We start from the raw sequence: 23,852 nt of genomic DNA on the forward strand, positions 1-23,852 counted from the left end.
CCGACCACCTTGGAAGCCATTTGGTGATTATTTCCTTCCCAATAACCACTGAATGGCCAGGGTATACTTCCTGGTCCTGCCTTAGTACCGACCTCTCATTGCTATGGCAGCTGTCCTCCTATGCTGTGCTCCAACAGTTACTGCAATGGATGGGAACCACTTTTCTACCCACCATTTGTGTAGAATTCACTGCTTCAAAGCCCCAAACAGAGCTGGCTTGTGGGTTCTGAGTTTCTCAGATACTGATGTTCTCTTCAAACAATGATTGATCCAATTCATTATCGCTTTCCCTCTTTACATTGTCTCCACCCCGATTTCCTCCAGAGCTTGGCATGAGTTTCATAGGGGCAGGAACCTCGCAATAGAGGGTGGAAAATGAGTTGCTGTCCCATATAGAAAAGAGTGCAGTGGCTTCTTTTGTGGCAGTGATGTAGATTAGATAAACTAAAGTATAGGGAAGTGCTGGATAATACAGCTAACATCCCTCTTTATTTAGGGGAGCATTTTGTCCCATTAAGAAATAGAAAAAACCCCGAGTTCTTAGATTATGTCCACAGTCCACGTACCAGTCATTTATTATCATAATGATGCTATATAACAAATAACTATAAAATGTCAGTGGCCTGCTGCAAGAAGCACTTATTGCTCACATGTCTGGGTGGTCAGCCTATTGGCCTTGCTGATCTTAGCTGGGCTGGCTCATATGTCTAGGGATAGACTGGCTGTGGGCTGATCTACGCTGGTTGTTGTGAGTTGAATCGTGCCTCCCCTCCCTCTGCCACACAATTTTATATATCGCAGTCCTAACCCCCAGTGCTCAAAGTGTGACCTTCTTTGGAAATATGGTGTTTAAAATTGCTTTATGCAGTTGTCTTTTAAATCAGATAGAAGAACATAGTTTCAAAAGTCATATCTGATAAAGAACTTACATTCAAAATACAAAAACTCTTTATTAACTTGACCAGCAATGTTTTGTTCTTGTTCCCACATTAGTGAGTGACAGAGGCTGAAGTGACCTAAGTCACTTGGACTGTGGACTCAGATCTTTCCAGGGTGCAGTGTTGCTGGCTGAGGGCCATCAGGTTAACCTCCCTTCCTTCCTTCCTTCCTTCCTTCCTTCCTTCCTTCCTTCCTTCCTTCCTTCCTTCCTTCCTTCCTTCCTTCCTTCCTTCCTTCTTTCCTTCTTTACCATACATTGAGCTGCTTTCCTGTGCCTCAGATGAATGACTGAGAAGGATAAGATCTGCCTGCTCTTCCAGGGGCACTATCTAATGAAGTATTTAATATCAGTACAGCCATCATCACCTTATATTCTGGACAATGGGAAAAGAAACCATCTTTGACTGGATTCGTGCCCTGCCTTCATGTAGCCAGTCTCAGAGCCATTGCTGCAGTTGAGATAATGGATTGTGACTTGCGTCTCTCAAAGCACATGAAAGGGTGCTGCATTCACCCCCTTCAGCAGCACCTGCTGAAGCCCCCTGGACCCCGTCTCAGTCTCTCACCTCCTCAAGCTGCTGGGAGGCTGCCTCCCTTTCAAACCTCTTCTTAACTCTCCTCCTCCACCCTCAGGAGCCCAGGTATGGCCCTTGGCATTTTTCTCCTTTCCCTGTTCTCTGCACTCACAGTCCTGTCTCTTCTTATCTTTCCCATATTCTGCATTACAAAAACCCAAACCAGGGGAGAACCGTGGTGCTCTCCTTACAGGGGGAGGCTTGTAAGGAACTGAGGAAAGACAAATTCTCACCTTGCTCACCCCTTTGCACAGCTGATGGCCAGCATCTCTGCCAAGCCTAATGCAGGGCCTCACCCTGGAATAAGCATAAATCGGTATCAGAAGCGAAATAGCAAGTCTAGAGGGGGGTCCTTTTCCTGGCATCTCACAGAGACTCTAGACCTCAGGTGTTATTAGCCTGGTAGGAAGAGCTCTTGACAGCTCCTAATAGTATGAATGAGTCAGCAGCGCCGCCCAAACAGGTCTCTGGTCTTCAGCAAAAGAACACTGAGGTGCGGGAGTCTTGCTTACTAGGTTCCGAGCCTTTGTTGACTCCTCTCTCAGAAGTGCCCCGAAGTGCCCGTAAAATGCCACGTGGCAGCGGAGGGCTCCTGGCACCGATGTCACCGTCCCCAGGTGCATTATGATTCAGGCCTTAATTGGATGCCACTTGCTAGGTAAATGCTATAATCAACAGTTAAATGGAATAAATTGACCATAAACTCTTGGTGTCTTCTGATTCCTGGGTCGCCCCCTACAATTTCATGATCAGAGGGAGTTTTGTATTTATCCCAAAGTACTAATTTTCCACACAAACGATTTCAGATGGTAAACATCAAACTTGATTGTGCCATTATTTCTCCCATTCATCCCCAAATTCTTTTCTTTTTTAGCAATACAACTCTTTTCAAAAGAATGATTGCTCCAAAAATAGAAAACAGAAACGAGCAAATGAACGTGACTCCATGGTTTAATTAATCCAATTTGGATGAACTGTGTCATTGTTTAAAGAATCTTGGAAGAGAAGAAGCATACCTTGAACCTCTATTCTCTTCACATGTAGGTATGTCTAATATTTTTATGATTTGAATTCAATTTTTTTTTTACAGTTTTTTGCAGAGTTAAGTTTATACAAATGATAAGAAAGACAAGAGGATTTTCATTTTTGGTCATACTAGATTTGTAGTCAAAGCGTCAAATGAGTATATTTTATTTATTTATTTATTTATTTATTTATTTATTTAGTATTTTAAAAATTTATCTTTATTGTTGAAAGTATTATAGATGTCCACTTCATGTTTTGTTGTTGTTGTTTTCCCCATTGACCCCCTCCTCCCCACACCCACCCCTCCCACGCTTTTGCCACACTGTTGTCGGAGTCCATGGGCCATGCATGTATGCATATAAGTTCCCTGGTTAATCTCTCCCTCACCCCCACCTTCTCTCTGAAATTCATCAGTCTGTTCATGGTTCTGTGTCTCTGGATCTGCTTTGCTCATCAGTTTATTTTGTTCATTCGATTCCACAGATGAGTGAAATCATGTGATATTTACCTTTCTCTGATTGGCTTATTTCCCTTTTATTGGCATTATTCAGTGATTCATAAGTTGGGCAGCATTCGAGGAAGTTATACAACAGGTTGAATAACATACTTTTTGTTCGACATCATTTCGTTATAATGTTGATGAGAAAAAAAACATTGATTCCTGGCCAGAGCCACTGTCTGTGTGGAGTTTGCATCTTCTCTCCATGTCTGCCTGGGTTTTCTCTGGGGACTCTGGTTTCCTCCCACATCCCAAAGATGTGCGGTGAGGTGAATTGGCATCTAAATTATCCCTGTCTTGAGAGAGTGTGGGTGAGTGTACCCTGTGATGGAAGGGCGTCCTGTCCATGGTGTATGCTGCCTGTGCCCTGAGCTGCTGGGAGAGGCTCTGGCCACCCACGTCCCTGAACTGGAATAAACAGTGAGAAAATAATCATCTTACATGTTTTTATTAATTTTTCTTAAATGCATGCACAGCTCACATTTATTTCAATGTTTAATATTAGAAGTGTTTTGGGTCTTTAATGGGAAGTTTGGTGTTGTTTTGTGACCAGAAAAATGCTGTGGAGACTTAACTATTGTTTACATCAGTTAGCCTGTGATAAAATTGGTTTCCTTATACGTCATTTTGCTTAAAGTCAACGTTTCCAAGAACCTATTGACGGTGTTAAGGGATGACTTACTATCCTGGGCATTTGCTGATTGGTTAAAGCAGGGTTACTTTTCTTCTATGGATCAAAGGGACTTCTCAGAGCGGGGTCCCGTAACTTGTGCTGAGTGGGCAAGCGCTGATTGGTTGGCCTAGGCCTCCTATTCCGGGAGAGCTGAGCATAGAAACTTAGTTAAGTTTTGGCTTGCTAATGTGGGGCTTAGCATGAGTGACTTCATCTTAGGCCTACCAGGGTTGTGTTGTGTTTTCTTTGGTGACTCTAATACCAAGATGCAGTGGGCAGACGTGTTTGCACTTCTACTCCTGGTGAGAGGCAACAGATGCCATTTGTTTGACATTTAAGATGTTGTATTTGCTTTTCCACATAAACAGTTACGATTTCTCTCTGTTCTTGCAGTCTCTTTAGTGGGTTGTCAATGATGGACATTATATGCTGGTTTCATGTTTATTCAGTAATAAAACTAAAACTATTTTCTTTTCTTTTTTAAAAAAATATATTTTATTGATTTTTTTATAGAGAGGGAGGGAGAGGGATAGAGAGCTAGAAACATCGTTGAGCGAGAAACATCGATCAGCTGTCTCCTGCACACCCCCCACTGGGGATGTGCCCGCAGCCAAGGTACATGCCCTTGACCGGAATCGAACCTGGGACCCTTCAGTCCACAGGCCGATGCTCTATCCACTGAGCCAAACTGGTTACAGCTAAAACTATTTTCTTTCTCTTCTACTTTTGTGGAGAGGTTTTTCTGGATTCGCAAGAGATTTTGTTTGTAATTATATTTTCCATTGTAATTTATTTTGTGCCTGTTCATTCTTCTCTCACCGCTTGCTCATGCACACACGAGCTGCACTGGCTCCCCAACAGTGAGCCAACCCTGAACGCAGAAGAAGCGGTGTGTCTGAAAGTGATTTATGTATGACAAGGGTGAAAAAAGGAAGCAGGTCAGAGGAGAATAAATAACTTGCCACTCTCAGTTTCTCCCCGGCTATGTAATTTCTTGATTATTTAAAATAAATGGATGTTTATGAACACGTACACCATTATTCTTTTTTCTTCAACTATAGTCACCATGATTAATTACCATCATTTCACCCTAGGCCTGTCCATATTTGGTCAAAGGCAGTGTAGGAAACGAGGAACTAGAAATCCATTCAAGGATGGCTGAATCTCATCAAAATTAGTCCTGGCTGGACAACGACAAAGTGGACTTTCACTAAGCTGTCAGTAATGAGGAGTCTGATTCCTGTTAAAAACCTGTGTGTGATTTCTCAGGCTCGAGCACAGGCAGTTACTAAGGCTTTCCCTGGCAGGCCCTCACGGGGGAAAGCTGCCTTCCACACACCAGACTTCGCAAGGCCTGAGCATTGCGGTCTCGGGAGGGAGTTGCAGTCTGGGACTCACCCCCTCTGGCCAGTCATGCTCTTCTCTTCTCTACGTTCCTGGCCCGGTGCCTTCATTCCTAGGTCTTTATCTGAGGCCTCTGGCATAATCTTCTTTAGGCGCCTCTGCTGGGGAGAAAGGAAAATCTTTTTCGCACTCTGACTCAGTACCCAGTGCTTTTATACTCCTAGCCCTCCTCCCTCGCTCTCCCCATGACTTAAGGGCCCATAGAATTGCCAACGCATTTTGTTTGGGGTTCCCTCAACAGTGAGATGACCCCCCCCGCATATATGTGCTCCTTCATCTGACCCTCAACAAGTGTGCTGTTCCATCGGGGGGAAATGGAACAAGGCGAGTTGGAATTTTTTTCTGATTTTAGATTTTTGCTTAGACTATTGCAGTAAGTGACTAAGACTTAACTCCTTCATTTTGTCTTTTTGCCTTAATTGGCTACTCCAACACCTGGCAGCTCAGCTGCCTCTCTCCCAGCTCAGCCTAGCTCCTGATGAGTAACTGCATTATTTTTCAGACTCAGAACAAATTCTTGCTTACAAGGGGTGAGCATTGGCTGAATTTATGCCAAAGGAAAAGGAAGATGTGAAACAACACTTTGGCTATTAAAGCAAGGAGAAATAAAATACCCCAATTTAAATGAAAAATTCCTTCGGCACAGAAAAACTTTAAATTTTGAAGAAAAATACTTAAGATTGAGAATAGAAAACACTTTACTACTTTGTGTTACATGCACGTAATAATGTTGTATGTGTGTGTACATGGTTAACACCAGTGGGAGCAATGCCCTGGTGATTTTCTTGTTTTCATAGAATGAACTGCTACTAAAATGAGAGAAAAGCATTTCCAGAAGAGAATTGATATGCTTATATACTTCACAGTTCTGGACCAGTTCATGTCAATCCAGATATAATCATTGAATATTCTGTATGTGTCTGAAACCTTACATTGTCTAGTGGGGAAATGGCTGGTTCCATGAGTTGTTATAAACTTAACCCTTGACTTCACAAGTTTGGAGAAACCACACTAACACTGTGGAAACACATAGAGACCAATTGGTTGCCATATTCATCATCTGTAAAATGTGTTTCATGAGGGACTTACTGCTTGTGCACAAATGGGCTGGACAAAGGGTTGCATGGCTGAGACCAGCTGTGAGAGGAACATTTCTGCACAGCACTGCTCCACCCGTGTGAGCCAGGTCTTGGCAAACTTAGGTGACACCCACAGACCCAGGTTAACCTGACCCATAGAAGAGACATTTAGTGTGGCACCTTGCTACTCTAAAGATTCTCATCCTGCTCCCTATACCTGGAATTTCATGTTGAGAGCAGGGGTTCCCAAAGTGTGGTGTCCAGACCAGCGGCATCAATATTACCTGGAAACTTTTTAGAAGTACAAAATTTTGGATCCTACTTCAGACCTGCTAAATTAGAATTTCTGTGGATGGGGCCTAGCCATCTGTGTTTTAATAAGCTCTCCAGGTAATTCTAATGCTAAAGTCTGAGAACCATTCACTGAAAGCACTGATACTTGTCACACACGCATTCATTAATGGAATATGGAAATTCAGAGTAGGTTTGATGGGGCCTGGAGGGAAGTAATAGAGGGAAGTGAGTGGAATCCTTTTAAGGTGGAAAAGAGGCTTTTCAGGGAAGCAAATGCCCCAGTTTGTTTTAGGTACTTCATAGAAAAAGCAGCCGAGCCAAGAAGTACTTGACTATAATTGTGAGTTTAAAATCATCTTTTGCTTGGCAAGAAGTGAAAAAAGACATGGGGAGGGATTATAGGTTCTGGAAGGGAAGATGTGAATGGACTTGTATGCGTCCAGACACCCGTTTCTGTGATGTCCATCCTTTCTAGGGAGGAGCTTGTCAGCCACCTCTCCAGCAGCCCAGCCCAGTTGGCTCAAGGCTGCTCTTCCTCCCAAACATTTCTGCAAATGCCTATGAAGTGGTGAAGGCCCTTAATGCCGTAGGACCAATACCTAGGCGAGATAATATATGCAGAAAGATGATAGCAGTAGGATTTATAGAAAATCCACTCCTTTATCTGCCTTGAGCGATAGTGCTCTTTATCCCTAACCCTGGAAATCTAGAAAAAAAGCTGAGATGCCCTTGAATATCTTCAGTTTGAGCCTTTGAAGAAATTACTCTTTCTGTGTGCTCTTCTTAAGGGATATAGATCTCTCAGAAAAAAGTATCATATTGTTAACAAATATAATAGTAATAATTACAATGATTATAATCATCACTAGGGGCCCAGTGCATGAATCGTGCACCTTGAAAGGAACTGTGGGCCACAAGGCTGCGGTAGGCACAGGAGCGGGTCTCGGCCCATCCTCTGCCCGGCCCCTCCTGCTGCAGGCCCGGTCCTGCCACTCCCACGCGCTGAAGGCGCAGAGTGATTGGGGCCCGGCACCAGTAGCGGGTGCGAGCAGCAGCTCTGGCCCGGGTGCGAGCGGACCTGGTGCTGGCAGTGGATGTGAGTGGCGGCTCTGGCACGGGCAGTGGGTGCGAGTGGGGCCATTGCCAGCAGCGGGTTCGAGAGGAGACTGCCGGCCCTAATCTCCTCTCAGGAGCAGGGGGAGGTGGAGAAGCCCTGAGGGGTGATTGAGGCCAGCAGCTGCCACTTGCACCTGCTGATGGTGCCAAGGTGCCGAGCGATCAGGGCCAGTGCTAGGCACCGGCAGTGGGTGTGAGCGGTGGCTCTGGCACCGGCAACAGGTGCAAGTGCCAGGCGGGACCGCGGCTCATGGGAGCAAAGAATTTTCAGTAACCACCAGAGGCTCTCCTTGATGACAGTGACCTGTGCCCCGCCTTGGTCTGGCGCCCCCGCTCACCTGCTCCACCATCCCGCCGTGGCCGACGCCCGTCATGTTCCGTGCACACCCTCTGGTGGTCAGCACATGTCATAGCGACTGGTTGTTTGGTTGTTCGGTTGTTCTGCCGTTTGGTCTATTTGCATATTAGCCTTTTATTATATAGGATTATTATAAACAGAGCTGGTTGATAGCCTCCTTAGACCTATGAAGCACTGCTTCTCAGTCATTAATATGTGACTCACCTGGGATTTAGTTACAATCCAGATGCTGGTTCAGCACATCTGCTTTGGGACTCAGATTGAAGCCAATAACGCTGAGTCCCTGGACCCCATTGTGAGTAGCAAAGATATGAAGAATGAGAACTGTGCCAAGTTCCTTGAAAAGAACTGTGTGTCAGTCTCACTAGTTCCTACAACTAAAAATAATCATTATCTCTGCTTCCTCACAATTTCTCTGGCAGTAGAACTTTGCAGTGCGTATTATGGCTTTGAGACCACATGTGCGGGATGTGCAGGCTAATTGGACCACAAGTCTGCAAGGCAACCGAAGGATAAATGGACATGTCAGGCCTGCGTTAGATTCTAAATCATCAATCACTGTGATTAATGGTAGAACAATTAAGCTTCTGGCGTAAATCGTGGAAGCTTACGTTCTCCAGTCAGCTTTTATTCTGTAATCCTGCAGAGCTCTTGCTGAAGCAACCAGCTCTTCATAGGGGTGGGACAGCATTTACTAGTAAAGGGGTGTTGTGGCCAGTGAATACCAGAAAGCAGCAAGATAATGATGCTTTCTAAAAGTCTGGTACTTTCAGATTTCTGCCCGACCAGAAGTCTTGATCGACAATTTTTATCTAGTGCTGATGCTTACTGGATATTGAGAATTAACCAGTAAAGAAGTTGAAGGTGAATGTAGTGTAGAAATGAAGTAGACGAGGAACTTCTAACAACTGAGTGGCTAACACTGTTTGTCATGCTGATGGGATATCACCCACTTGCCTTTCAGTGGCGTAGACAGTCAAATCGATTTATCTCTACTTAAGACTCCATTTGTGATGCAAAATGGATGATTCTAGAGTTATACAGATGGGTAAAGATTGGTTCATTTTCCTTTTACTTATGATTCCAATATACATATCTACCAGACCTAGGTAAGTAAATATCGATCTTATTGTAAAGAGAGAGACATGGCCCCAATGTCACATATTTTGATGGTATTAACTGGGTCAAAATGTAAAATGAGAGGCTTCCAGCGTTGTGCATAGGATAACACGCTAGTCTTCTGGGAAGAGGAAATAGCTCAGGAGAGCAGTCGTCGACAAGGCTAACCCATCATGGAAGCTGCAGGTATATTGATCTAGTAAGCAATTGTTTTACCAAAGCTTAACTTAATAGTTTAAAAAGATATTCACTTTATGTTCTGAGGATGTTTACATCACCCTCTTATTCAGCTTTTGGTTGTACATAGATCTGTTGGTGGAAGTTGTGAATGGGGTGAGGCCCAAGCGCCTGCAGGAGGCAGAATTTTAGTAGATTCCTGTCCTCTACTGTGAGGATCCTGTATAACACCTTCCCTTGGGTGTGGGCAGGACCTGTGAATCGGATGGGACTTTACTCCACTGACTAGGGTATTAGTCTACTTTACTAGTAGAAAGTACTACACGGTAAAGGGTTTAAATCAGCGATTTTCAAGTGGTGAGCCACAAGAATTTTGAAAACATGGAATACCTGACTATTTTCCTTTAGATTGCCAAATTTAAAAAATGACAACAGCCAACATAACAATAGCCATTCCGTGTGAATGAGTCAAAATTATATCTATTTTGTCTGATCAACAAAAAATATATGTTTTTGGTGTGCTGCAGAATTTTAGTAATTAGCTTATGTGTGCCATGAGATGAAAAAGGTTGAAAATTGTTGGTTTAAATGAATAACTCTCCAATACAAGGAACCAGGACTCCTTGGACAAGTAGCTGATTTCAGGGCTGGACTAGGGAAAATGCAAGATAAGTCTGGAACATATTGCATGCCAGGAAATAAGAAAGTGCTCAAAAAATGATGGGGGTGTGTTAATATTTTTGAAGTGGATTTTTAAATTGAATTTATTGGGATAACATTGGTTCACAAAACCGTATAGGTTTTAAGTGTACAATTCAGTAGAACATCATCTACACACTGCATCCTGCACCTATCGCCCCAAGCTGAGTCTTTTTTCGTTCCCATTCCCCGCTCCCTCCTTTGCCCACCTCCACCTACCCCCTAACCCAGGGGTGGGCAAACTTTTTGACTCGAGGGCCACAATGGGTTCTTAAACTGGACCGGAGGGCCGGAACAAAAGCATGGATGGAGTGTTTGTGTGAACTAATATAAATTCAAAGTAAACATCATTACATAAAAGGGTATGGTCTTTTTTTTTTTTAGTTTTATTCATTTCAAACGGGCCAGATCCGGCCCGAGGGCTGTAGTTTGCCCACGGCTGCCCTAACCCCTTTCCCTCTGGCTATCACCATTCTTTTGTCTGTATCTTTATATATATATATATATATATATATATATATATATATATATATATATATATGTTTTTGCTAATCCCTTCACCTTTTTATCCAGTCTCCCAACCCTCCTCCCCTCTGACAGCTGTCAGTCTGTTCCATGCATCCATGCCTCTGTTTCTGTTTTGTTCGTCAGTTTATTTTATTCATTAGATTCCACATATAAGTGAGATCATGTGATATTTGTCTTTCTCTGACTGGCTTATTTCACCTTGCATAATGCTCTCCAGGTCCATCCATACTGTCACAAAAGGTAAGATTTCCTTTTTTTTTGATGGCTAAGTAGTAGTCCATTGTGTAAATGTACCAACAGCTTTTTTATCCACTTATCGGTTGATGGGAACTTAGACTGTTTCCAGATCTTGGCTATTGTAAATAATGCTGCAGTGAACACAGGGGTGCATATATTTTTTCGAATTAATGTTTCAGGTTTCTTAGAATACATTCTCAGAAGTGGGATATTGGGTCATAGGCAGTTCCATTTTTAATTTTTTGAAGTAATTCCATACTGCTTTCCACAGTGGCTGCACTAGTCTGCATTCCCATCAACATTGCATGACAATTCCCTTTTCTCCACATCGTCGCCAGCACTTGTTGTTTGTTGATTTATTGATGATAGCCATTTTGACAGGTGTGAGGTTATTATACATTCTTATATGTGCCCTTACTGGGGATTAACCTGCAACCTTGGCATATTGGGACAATGCTGTAACCAACTGATCTACCTGGCCAGGGCCTTCACAATTGCATTTAAACATGGTAAAATTATTGTCTTGTAAGGCACTTCACTACACCACATTGATAGGTCACAGAAATGTTTACTGAGCTTTTAGATGATGAGGTGATACTGGTGGTAGACAGAACAGATGGTCTTTAGATAAAACCAAATGATTTCTCCACACAGGATGGTCTATTCAACAGCATTCCTGATGAACAGAGTGTAAGTCTCTTTTCAGTGATCCATATCACTTTGGATAGAGAGGTTGATGGTGTGTGTACAGCATACACAAGATAAAGTAAGAATTGTCATCCTTGTAAGAAGGACAATTTTCGGGTTTCTCCATTTGTTGGACTCCTCAAACCTTACTCTGCTTCTTTGTGCTTTGGTGGTGGTGGGGGCCAGTGGGGTTTGGGAAATATATCAAACTATAAATGAAGCATATCCAACAGAGACACTATTCCTCACAGTGTGGTTGGGTATTTGGTGTTGCTACAACAGCAGCTGGTAGAAAGCCCCTACCATCTGGCACAGTTAATTTATAGTTAAGCTTCTGAGTCGGTCTGCAATTTAGAGGAAGAGAGAAGCTGTACACACTGAGACGTTCGGATGGATGAAGTGTTAGAGGAAGCATGACTTGGCTTGTGTTCTCTAAAAAGGAAAAGAGATATATCTGCATGTCCATTCAGGTTGGAATGTCATTGAATTCCCAAGGGAACGAGATGCACTTCTTTCTTTTGGTTATATGAGTATGCCTACTGCTTCTTGTGGCAGACACACCAGAAGGTAACCTTCCAATGAATCACATCCTCGGATAATCCTTTCTGCTAGCGTGTGGGTGGGTCCTGTGACTTGCTTCTAACCAACAGAATATGGCAAAGATGATGGGATGTCACTCCCTGGATTAGGTTGCATTATATAAGATTGCTCTTAGCAGTCTGAATAGAGAGACTCCTCTTGCTGGCTTTGGGTAAGTCAGCTGCCATGTTCTGAGGGCCTATGGATAGAATTGGGAGCAGCTCCTGGCCAACGTCCGGCAATAAGACGGGGATCTCAGTCCTATAGCAAAGAGATGAATTCCACCAACCACCTGAGGAAGCCAGAAAGGGACTCTCCCAGCAGAGCCCCAGGTGAGAATGCAGCCCCAGCTAACACCTGGGTTCCAGGTAGTGAGGCCCTGAAGCAGAGAACCCAGCTAAGCATACCCAGGCTCCTGATCCAAGGAAACCCAGGAGATGCTGAATGTGTGTTAAGTTGTTGAATTTGTGGAAATTAGTTACACATCAATAGAAAGCCAACCCTCCCCTGTTCAAATCCTTGTATTAACATGAAATACTTGACCTTACTCTAGTAGATAGCCATTTATTTGTCATTCACAAGAGGCATGGGATGGTTCCCACCATTCTGTGGCACATTCTCCAACACTAAAAATTCTAGATTTAAGGCATGCTCGCCAACATGAGAAAATGCCCGTGGCAAACTTCTACCAATAATTTTTGTAATAGAACATCCCATCCAAACTATTTCCCACTGCTAGATAGTGGGGCAGACGAGGCTGGGTCTCTTCTGAGATCTCAATGTTGATAAACCAATGAGTTTTATCTTGAGCCTGTACTTTGGGACTTGTCTTCTTTTCTGAATACAACCACACACACATACGCACACGCACACATACATGTGCAGTTAGTCGCACACACGCACACACGCACACATACACGTGCAGTTAGTTACCTACTCATGCTTACATTTTATGGATAAGAATATACAGGACAACAGTGGTTCTCAACCTCTAGGTCGCAACCCCTTTGGCGGTCAAACGACCCTTTCATAGGCGTCACCTAAGACCATCCTGCATATCAGATATTTACATTATGATTCATAACAGTAGCAACATTACAGTTATGAAGTAGCAACGAAAATAATTTTATGGTTGGGTCACAACATGAGGAACTGTATTTAAAGGGCCAGAAGGTTGAGAACCACTGCTCTACAAGAAATGAACACAAAACAGGATTTACTTTATAGCCAGTTGTGCTGATTGAACCACATAGTATGAATGATTCAGATTATTTTGGGGTTCTTGCTGGTGTTGTAAGACATTGTATGCTTCAATACCAGTTAACATTCCAGTTCTAGGAAGAGGATGTCTGCTTTTCTCTGAGCTAAATTCTGATTTAGAAAACAATCCAGGACGTGTCATAGATCTCAGCACATTGTTTGATTTCACTGGCACAGTTAATGTTCCAAGTTAGCAAAGGATCAAATGCCAAGCTGGCATTACCTCCTAACCCTCTCAGCCTAACTGCTTTGGTTTCAAGAAAAAGGTATGTCCATGATATTTCCTATGGGGTAAAGAAATCAAGCGCTCTCATTGCATTCTTCCATTGCTGTGGCATGTAACCCCAATACAAAGGAAAAGTCTGACTTTCTAAATACGCTGATGATTAGCACAGTGTCTGGGGGTTTCCTTGGGAGAGATTCTAAGTGTGTTTATTTGCTATCTGGTGGACTGTCAGCTCTAATATAGGCTGACCCATATAAAGGGCACAGTTCCTCCTCCCCCTAGAATTCTGACTTTATTACCTAGCCGTTCTTGTGTGACTGGTGACAGATTTAAGTCACTTTCCTAATTGTTGTTTTTGCTTGAGACTGTCCAATATTGAACAGTGGGTCTGTGTTGTAGAACTAAATGAAAATGAAAATTTGTTCAGTATAACTCAAAACGAAATATTTTTACTTCTATCCTGTATAAACTTTTTAGTCAGCAAGTCCCACTGGTAAGACAACAATTGATGGGAATTCTGACACAACAAATTGCTGCCTGTGGTTTAATATTTCCGTAGCTGAAACGGAGTGGAGAATGCAGTACTTGCTAATCTTGTCACTAATTGGTTACTGATTTTATTTTGTGGTTAAAATAGGGAAAATGTAAAGACACCATGCTATTATATTAAAGTTAAAATAAAGGCTATGAAACTTGATTCCAGCAGAGGTAGACAAACAGGGCATTTAAAGAGCTAGTTCAATATTCTTACCTACTGAGTCCAGATCAAATATTTTAAGTGCTTCTTGGTTTTTCTGTGAGGGAGGGAATGTGCTTCTGTGAGGCAACTGCTTTTCCCCAGAGACCTGCATTCCTTCTCTTTTTATTGCATTGACTACATTTACATTGTTTACCCAGAAATAGGTTCATGGAGATCGTGTGTGTGTGTGTGTGTGTGTGTGTGTGTGTGTGAGAGAGAGAGAGAGAGAGAGAGAGAGAGAGAGAGAGAGAGAACGAGAACCAGAGCTGTCAGTCCAAAGGGGTCTATGGGAAGTTGGGTCTACTGTGTTCATGGCATATTAATACTGTAATATATAAAATCACCAGTGAAGCTACTGAATACAGATTTGTCCTCTTATTGGTAGATTCTGAATAACAAATAGGCAGCAAATAATGCCTCATAACTGAGGTAGTTTATTCAGTGGATGCCTGCCACTCAGGGATGGATTCAGGGTTTATGAGCTCGGAGGTTTCTACATCCCTTTCATTGAAGCCCCTGTTGCGCTCTGTGAAAGAAGGCAGGGTTGTTTTGATAACCCTCTAACTCAGAGATTCTTCATGTCCAGCTGCACCTTAGACACACCTGAGACCTGTGCATGTTAAACCAGAACCTCAGGACACATGTCAAACATTGATAGTTTCCCAAGTGCCCCAGGTGATTCTAATGGCAGGCAGGGCTGCGAACCCTTGAACCGAATAATGACCACTCAAGGAGGGCAACGAGGCGAGAGCACTGTGAGCTTGACCTGACCCCAGTGCTCAGCTGAGCCTGGACAGGGGAGCCCTCCAGACACTGGGGGCAACAGGGGCCCCAGCTTTCCAGGTTCCATAGCAAAAGACAGGCAGTGCCAGAGACAGTAGGCACCTCGTGGCTTTAGGGATGGTAGAGGACAGCGCCCGTGGCATGGCCATTCGGGCTCTGGACATCAGCTGGTACCAGGAGCAGTGGCCTTGGAGACATGGCTCACATAGCATCCCAGACAGTGAATCCTCTGCAGACATGGCTGTGGAGAACCCCAGCAGGGGAGGAACAAAGGGGCAAATGTCACATCTGTGAACTCATGTGAAAAATGCCCTGGGGATACCAAAAATCACTTAGGGAAGAGCCAGAGGGCTTGAAATAATGAGCAGGAATAAGAAACATAAGTGCTGTTTCTTATGGCTAATATGATCTCATTTTCCCTGTGCTGAAGGGCCTTATAAACACATAGGTAAGATATGCAAATACAGGTTTTAAAGTAGTAAACAAGCTGTGCTCAGTGCCTGGTTAGGCAGATAACAAATACTATCCAGTAAGACATGGTTTTGCACAAGCAACATATTTGTGCTAATTGAGTTTTCTCTTTTGAAAAAAATAATTAGGAAGCTACAGACCATAGTGAATATAGCTAGTTTAGCTACTTCACTTGGCAGTAAAATTATTGAAATTCAAAGATTAAGCAATTTACCTATCTTTATAAAACTGTTTAGATATAGCTGGTCTTGGTCTTCTGATTTCTAGTTTTATTAACTTGATCATGTCTTAACTCTTTGTCACTAGGGCATTTCATTTCATTCTAAGTATTATTTCAATTATATTTGGTGCTTTGGATTTCTTTCATTTAAGAAACAAATGATATATTCCCAAGGATCAAACCCTCTGTTTCCTTAACTCTACTAACCAGTGTTGGTTAGTAGAATGGAGTTGGCAGTAAAACAGACCTGAATTAGAATTAAGGCCCCATCACTTACTATCTTTGTGATTTAGGGAAATTATTTAACTTGTATAAGCTTTAGCTTCTCCAAAGATAATAAGGCTAAAACTATAGCTTTTATTTTTATGGCAAAGTATAAGATAATGTGAACTATTATTATGTAACTCCGTAAGTATGCATAGTACAAACCCTTGATAAATATGAAGATGGTTTTCAGACATTTTGGTGAAAAAGCCAGAAAATAAAATAACTTACTTTTAGATAATGCCATTCTATATCATTTTTTTTGCAAGTATGTATGGGGGTTGCTAAAATAAAACTAAAAACCAAAGCAATAAATTTGCACTTCCTTGAGGTACTTATTATTCATTGAGGAGGACAGCTAAATGAAGAAGGTAGAAGATAGCAGTATGGTGCTGGGATGCAAGAGTAGGAAAACAAAATATTTGAAGAACATTAATTTGGAAAATGTTCATGGAGGATGTAAGCTGAAAGAAGAGAAGTACACAGTGTGGAAACATAAAGGGAGAAGGACATCCTAAATAGTTATAATAGAGGCAAACCAGCTCCAAGCTTTGGTTGGGGAAACCAGATGTATAGTTTCTGGCTGGAGGATAGCTTACATAAAATCTCTTTCTAAATTCATTTATTCCTTATTTCCAAAAATTATTTAAAACACTGAATGCTACTCCCCCTCCCCAGATGTTATAAAGCAACATAAAAACACAAGCATAAAGTAATGTAAGAGAGAGTTAAGAGGAGAAGCACATGGTATTTTCTGCCAAGAGAAACATTTTTTGAGCAAAAATTGCTGTGAGAGAAACTTTGTTGGGACCCCTTGAGAGGCTGTGGTTCTTTCTCCAGCTCAATTATTACATCCTGTGGTTCTTTCTCCAGCTCAATTATTACATCCTGTTCTTCGCTTCCTTCTAACTCATTGTTAACCCACTGCCAAATAAGTGTAGTTGAGTCAGTGATTGTTTGCCACTCATATACTAACACAGTGCTTGAACCAGAGAGAATATTGAACAAATAAAAACATGGTTACTATCTACGAGATGATCAAAATCAGATGTGGTAATTTACTTCAAAATATATCATTTGAATTGAGTGATATAAGTGGTTAAGTAGTTTAACTTTAATATGTAATCTTACATATATTGTAGTATATATACTATATATAAAAGACTTTAATTAGAAATTCTTACTGTAATTGTGTTTTTATATATTCCTTAAATATTAATCATCTCAAAAGAGATCACTAGTCAGTATAAGGAATGTTAGAAATGTTTCTTCATTGGTGAAATGAGTGAAGTTCAAGGTACACGACTGGCTAAAATAGTGGTATAGGCATCACCACCTGCCATTATCCAGGTACAAGAGAGCATTAAGCCTAGCAGCTGCCTAATACTTACAGTGTAGTGTTACAAGTTTTAGAGATTCATTCTGCAGTATGTATCCTGCATTTTTCCTGTTGCCTGTTCCCAAAAAAGTTGGATGACTTGTCAGAATATCATTGTAGATGCCTTAGACTGAGGATATCCTGTGGTGGGTTTGTTGAAGAACATATAGATGGAGATTTCTTAGTGTCTGATAATTGCGTTCACTATAATATGACAAAGAGGTTATTGGAGAAAGAGATGCATAGATTCCTCTTTCTTTTCACCACCAGAGATTACTGGTATTTACCCTAAAGAACTTGGTATTGTAACTGCTAAATTGGCTGACATAAGTGCATAGCAGACATACAAATAAAGCAATCTTTGAAAAAATAGAATGCATTTAGCATTTTTTTCCTAAAACCTGAGTGTCCAGTTTTGCTGTTGATGGCCTGATTTTTATTTGCCCTCCCATGATCACTCACAATATATGAGGTCAACTAAAAAAAAAGAAAAAAGAAAAAAAAAAAAGAATCCTCCCCAAACCATCCTATATAATAAAAGGCTAATATACAAATTGCCCCCTTGACTGGTAGTTCGACCGGGAATTTGACCGGGGGTGGGGCCAGCCTGCTAACCACCTGAAGCCCTCCCCCAGCCATTCCTGCCCCCAATGAGCCCCATCCCCCCCACCCAATTGGGGCAGCTGGCTGGACCCCATTCATGCATAAATTCGTGCACTGGGCCTCTAGTACTATATAATTCTTTCTAACATATTTTAATAAAAACCAAAGTTTGGTCCTGAAATAGAATTGCACCTTCTTTAGTACAGATTTGCTGAGATTATTAAGAGAAATGCAGGAGATCAAGATGTTGGACTTGGAAAATGTTGAGATTTCAGTGGTCAGTAGGATGAGAGTAGGAAAAGCAGAAAGAAGCCATAAGACATTATAACAGAGACCATCTTGAACAACATAACTCTTTCTGAATCCTTATTTATAGAGAACACTGGCAGGGAAGCAGAAGATCTCAAGCAGAGCTCTGTGCCATTAAGGGATGCTAATTACAGAACTAGAAGAAAATAGGATGTCCAAGGTGTGAAAGTGTGTGGTGACTCTTAGATGGAGACTAAATAGAACATTTCCCTTTCCTTTTCTTTGTTTAACCAAAGAAAGTGTTATCTCCCCTGCAGAAAATAGATGACATTAAGGAACTTATTTGGAATTGAAGTATTAAAAAAATATATAAGGACTGAGTGAAATAAGACTATAAGTGGGGCAAGGATCTCTCCAGAAAAATCCCTCCTACCCAGAGCTCCCATTGTCTGTTTGGAGGACACTTAGGTTTTTTCTTCTTTTATTTCTGACCAGAATTCTTGAACCCAAAAGTGTACTCAACACCCAAACATAATTTTAATATCAATGAGTGGAAGCCGGAGAGAAACTGGCTGTCACTCATCTGCTGTATCTACTTCCAAGAAATCATCCTTTTGGAAGAACCAAGTAAGATACCTTTAAAGTTAAAAACTGGGGTGAAGAATTATTTTTTTTCACATTGGGTTGAATGAGCTGTGACCTTTAGAATGTATTATTTAAAGATGTGGGGTCCAAATTCACATATTGTTATTCTTAATAGCATATCCATCTGGCTATATTCCCTAGCTTTTAAAATGAAGGCTAAATATGCCCTTCTTTCTTGCTGAAGACCTGAAATCGTATAAAATCCACCTTCCCCAGTTTCAGTCTTGTCTAAGGCAATTAGGACTTTTTAAAAAAGTGTATCAAATGAGGTAAGATGAAGGCAGTAATCTAAAAGGGAGAGGATCTGTAATGTGACTCCTAGATTAATGCAGGGTATTTCATGGGACAAATTTAAATTATCTCCTGGTATTTCCGGTACTTTCCAAGCCTAAATCATCAAGGTAAATATTACTTGAATATTATGTGCCCACTTTTCTTCTATATCATGATAGGAAGTGAAGGATAAGAAATAGTCTGTGCATCCTTAAGCACTTCTGACCTATTGGAATCTATTCTCTTTTATTCCTCATAAATCTAATAGTTTATGTAATCCAGTAGTCCCACATCTTCCAGTATTCCGGGGTCTCTCTTACCATTAATGTCCAAATGAAATAGCTCAGATTTCATCATGTACAAATGGAATGTGAAGATCCCTTGTCTATAGTTTTCAGGATGATGCTTAGTGTTTTTTTTTTTCCACTTTTTGTCTTGACCTTTTTTTTCCTATCTCCGTTTTTTTAAATGAAGGTGACATTGGTTTATAACATTATGTAAGTTTCAGGTGTGCAGCATTATAAATTGACATCTGTATACACAACAGTGTGTTTACCACCAAAGGAAGGGGGTCAATTGATTCCTATCTGTCAAGATACCTCCACAGGCTATTGTCCCACTTTAATTCTTCAGACGGCTTCTTCATCTTTATTCCTTACAGTACACCAACACAGAGCTATTCTGTAACAATCTTTTGATGTAGGTTTTGTAGATATTCAAGGATTTAAGCAAAGCAAAGAAACAAATGAAAAAAATATCAAATATCCTGAATTTTGCTATTAAGTTCCTTCCCAGAAAATTGGTTTCCTTTATTAAGCCCTGGCTTTTACCTCATTACTGGGACTCCTCTACTCGGTCTATCACTTTTCTCACACATTTTCTTCTCCAAATCCCAAATCAACCAAAACTTTTTTCTTGCGCTCCCATGAATCAAATTATGTTGCAAAACCCCTCCCATGTTCCTATCAGTTACTGGTTTAGGGCTGTAGAGAAGTGGTTTTCTTAAGCTTTCTGACATCTGGATTTTTGTACAAGTTTCCTAATCTTTGGATTGCATTTTCTCTGAGAATTCCGTAAAAGTTTAGTGGTTTCCTAGCCTTCCAACAAGTGTGTAAGATTTAATTTCTACAATCTGTGCCAGTTAGCTACTTATTCACAAATGCTGCTTAATAAGCCACCCAAAATTCAGGGGCTTAAAAAGTCAGCGACCTGCTCTCATGAATCTGCAGTTTGTCTGAGGCTGGTTGACCTGAGCTGGACTTGGCAGTGAGCGTCTGCTTCAAGTTGTCCAGCTGGGCATGGCTTAAGCAACTGCATTACCTGTGTGTTCAGTCTTGGGTCTAGTAGAAGAGGCAGCCCCTGCCCAGCTGGTGAAAAGTCTTTTTATGGCAGTGGCAGAAGTACAAGGCTAAAAACAGAAACATGCAAGGGCTCTTAAATCTTGGGTTCAGAACTGGTAGATTGTTACTATTGTCTACATGCCACTGGCCAATGCAACTTACGTGGCCAAGTTCAAAGCCAAAAGCTAGTGGAACCTACTTCGTGGAGAAATTATGCCACTGGTGGTAACCAAGGCAGTCAAATTATTGAAAAGACTCAGGGGCCTGGCTGAGGTGGCTCGGTGGTTGAGCACAATGACCTATGAACCAGGACGGCACATGTCCAGGTTGTGGGCTTGCTCCCCAGTGGTGGGTATGCAGGAGGCAGTCAGTCAATGATTCTCTCTCATATTCTCTCCCTCCTTCTCTGAAATCAATAAAACACATTATATTAAAACAAAATATATTAAAACAAAAAGAAAAGACTCAGGAGACTCTGCAGAATATATTCATGCAAGGCTTTAATCACAGTGAAAGACATGGTGAAGCAGGAGAAAGAATACACCGGCACATCAGGGTCAAGCTGCACAGGATAAGCTTGGTCTTTGTATCACAAACCACCAAGACACGTGTGAAATGCCTTGATTTCAAAGAATCCAGTCTCATCCGAGATAGAAAGGTGTTTTATACTCCATTGGTTATATAGCGAAAACAGACTGTGTGATCAAGCTCAATAAGAGAAACTCAGATAACAACAAAAACCAGATGTAAACCACCAATATGTGTATTTTCTATAAATAATACTGACAAGTTTATACAGGCTTCCCTAATACAAGTTTTGGACTTTAGCACAAGACTACACTAATCATTTGTTTGTGTATTCTATTTGGGTTTGGTTAAGGGTCAATACTATGACTCCAGGAGTCCCTGGAGAAAAGCCCAAGGTTACAACACACACACTCTGCTAATGACGAGATCATGACAAAGATGTGGAGAATAGAGCAAGTCTAATTATTCTTGGAAACATAGAGGGTTTCCTGTTTCTAGGAAGTGAATACTGATGGATATAGCCCCAATGTTTAAATGAAGACCTTGAAGATAAAAGTTAACCTTTTTAGAAGCTGTACAGCTGGAATTTGGAACAAGCCCTTCTGATTGTAAAACCAGTGCCTTTTGCATTCTACCAACTATTTGAATCAAAATGAAACTAAAAATGTGAATGCAGTATGATCAAGAATCAGTATAAATTGCTAAATAAAACTGTGACAAATCGTTTGGCATTGGCATTACGCCAACTTTCCTTCTGGTAGTTTATAACTCTCCCTCTCTCTCTCTCTCTCTCTCTCTCTCACACACACACACACACACACACACACACACACACACACACGAGTCTTAGAACCCTTTTGGTATTTTGTGGTTACTAAAAATATCTACTCAGCTATCCTAAGATCCATGATTTCATCATTTCACGTTAAAATGCAGATTTTGTTTCAGAAAGTGGGCCTGAACTTCTGCATTCTTAGTATACTTCCAGGTATTGTGATGCTTCTGTCTGATGGACTACTGTTTGAGGATTAAGACAGTATAATAACATTTCCCTACATTCCTTCTTTCCCTGACTTCAAAACTTTCTCTGTATCACAGTCCTTCCCGACTTTTTTCAAGGTGACAATAAAAAATGTTATGTTTCTCTGATAAGAAATGAAAAAATGTTTTTCTTTTATAGGAAGATTTATAGGCCTCAAATCTTCTTCAAACATACCCAGGACTCATAGGAATCTAATTGTCTTAGTTAGATTAGGTGGGCCCAAAATGCAGGTGGGCTTGCCTGGGCGACACTGCTTGACTCTCTGCATTTTATCTATAGCTACCTAAACAATCTCCTTTGAACACCCTAGGCCAGTCCTTTCTTAGATAATGTGGAAGATTTTTTTAAAAAAATGGCCACAGATGCTTCTCTTCTGCTTCCATGCCCTTGCAGTGGGGTGGGGTTGAATACTAGCACAGAATTTGGGTTACTTCTTACACTGCTAGTAACTGCACAGTCAGGAAATTCAGAGAGGAAGGTCAAATGTCTAATGGGAAGACTGATAACAAATGGCCCTACAAACTAATTACTAAAATTCTGCAGCACAACAGAAATATATATATATTTTTACTATCTGACAGAAAATAGGTATAATTTTGATTCATTCACACTCAATAACTATTGTGTTGGCTGTTGTCATTTTTTTATTTGATAATATAAGGGAAAATAGGTCAGTGTCCCTAACTAAATAGTCAGGTACTGCATGTTTTAAACATGCTTGCAACACACCAGTGTGCTGTGGCACACCAGTTGAAAATCGCTGCCTTACAACAATGTAGGTTTTTTCACATCAGATTTTGGTTGATAATATCTATAACACTTTACTTTAGTAAATTTGATAACTCAGGACTAGCTAATCCTAAATAAAAACTTTACAAATATCAATTTCAAATAAGTTATAAAGAAAACCACCGGCTCACCTAGTTTTGATTTGAGTCTTAGGACATGCAAAGACTGGATATGGCACATTAGTAAGAAAAAATGTAATTAGGACATGTACCAAATAAATAAGCTATAAACATTGTAAACTGTGTATATCATTAAACATGTTATTTATTGCCATTATTATCTGATTTCATGATGGCTAGACCATTTCTCACAAGTGATCATCTTTTAGTCTTGGATCCTTCGATGGGGTGAGCATGAACACATCAGACAAAAAGCATGCTTCTTGCAATGAAGATATACCTTTCCACCGCTCTCCAACTTGCACTTCTCTTTTTTAGAGAGTGGAAGGGAAAGGAAGAGACAGAGAACAACATCGATGTGAGAGAGACACGTCAATTGGTTGCCTCCTGCATATACCCTGACCAGGGCTGAGGAACCTGCAACCAAGGTACATGCCCTTGACCAGAATTGAACCCGGGACCCTTCAGTCCATGTTTTGATGCTCTATTCACTGAGCCAAATGGCTAGGGCCAACTTGCACTTCTTTCCCTTGACCTTGGTAACTCCTAAGAGGAGTCATTGGAAGAGAATTTGACAATCTGTGATGAAGTAAAATGATTTTATTTTTTAGGATAAATCTTGAGTAGTCAATGCTCCTCCATGGTCAATAGCACTGTTTGTCCTGAAAGAGAGGTTACTGTTACGTCTTTCTGCTGAATACACAGTACTTTTTTCAGTATTTACTCCTGGATCCCTAAAAGGGAGATTTCCATTTTACTTCAGTACTTGTTTTATATTGACTGAAAATAGTGTCATTGGCTAAATGGCAAAATAACCCAAGATTTTGTTTCTCAGATCAGACCAGGTTTCAGTTCAAATGCTTACTGACCTCTCTCTGCAGAACCCCTTGGGTTTAATTCCTTGCCTTTCTTCCCCTAATTAGTTCATCATGTT

At 41.1% G+C, this 23,852-nt stretch overlaps 1 long non-coding RNA gene across 1 annotated transcript in view; it reads left to right on the forward strand.

Moving 5' to 3' along the window:
• Nucleotides 1–23,852, forward strand: part of LOC111827342 — a 119,761-nt gene that overhangs the window by 15,991 nt on the left and 79,918 nt on the right. The window contains exon 2 of the long non-coding RNA XR_002830848.1: nucleotides 2,389–2,558. This is a non-coding gene — a long non-coding RNA (uncharacterized LOC111827342). The remainder of the gene's footprint in view (nucleotides 1–2,388; nucleotides 2,559–23,852) is intronic.

This window comes from Myotis lucifugus, unplaced genomic scaffold (genome assembly GCF_000147115.1).
Source record: "Myotis lucifugus unplaced genomic scaffold, Myoluc2.0 scaffold_3, whole genome shotgun sequence".
Lineage (NCBI taxonomy): Eukaryota > Metazoa > Chordata > Mammalia > Chiroptera > Vespertilionidae > Myotis > Myotis lucifugus.